Here is a 740-nt window from a genome sequence, read left to right as displayed (position 1 = left end):
TGACTAAAATTTGGAATGGTGTAAATTGATGCTATCAGTGTCCCTGATACACATAAGTTTTTCACAATCTCTCTAAAGCTGCCATTGATTTCTATTGATATCAAGTACATTCAATAATATACACAATCTCCTGACTATTAAACTATAATCCCAATACTAACAAACAACCCAACTGTTACTAGTGATCAATTAATTACATATAGAATGATTTAATTGGTTGTTTTTTATGTTTTAAATCAATTGCAATGGATTAATATTAATGGCTTTTTTATCAATGGCTTTATTATCAATGGCTTTCATATCAATGGCTTTATTATCAATGGCTTTAATACCAATGGCTTTATGGCTTTAATATTAATGGCTTTAATATCAATGGCTTTAATATCAATGGCTTTATTATCAATGGCTTTATTATCTATGCCTTTATGGCTTTATTATCAATGGCTTTAATATCAATGGCTTTCTCCTCACCATGCAATTTCTATCATAAAGTGAGTCTTGAATATATATCGAAAAAGGGCAGGCTCATGCCGCTGTCCTAGCAAAATATCTCTCATTGTACACTGCATGGGTGTTGCCGGTCTTCATTTGCCCACATGGTGCAGAAAATAGCATGTAAAACTCCATTCATTTCATTTTTAATTCATACTAGCACTTACAGCAAACATTGTGATATCATTGAAGTAATACAATTGAAGTGATATAATTGAATTAATATAATTGAATTAATATAATGAAGT

Source organism: Lottia gigantea (genome assembly GCF_000327385.1).
Source record: "Lottia gigantea unplaced genomic scaffold LOTGIsca_228, whole genome shotgun sequence".
Taxonomy (NCBI): domain Eukaryota; kingdom Metazoa; phylum Mollusca; class Gastropoda; family Lottiidae; genus Lottia; species Lottia gigantea.
Note: the sequence above shows the minus strand (reverse complement) of the source record.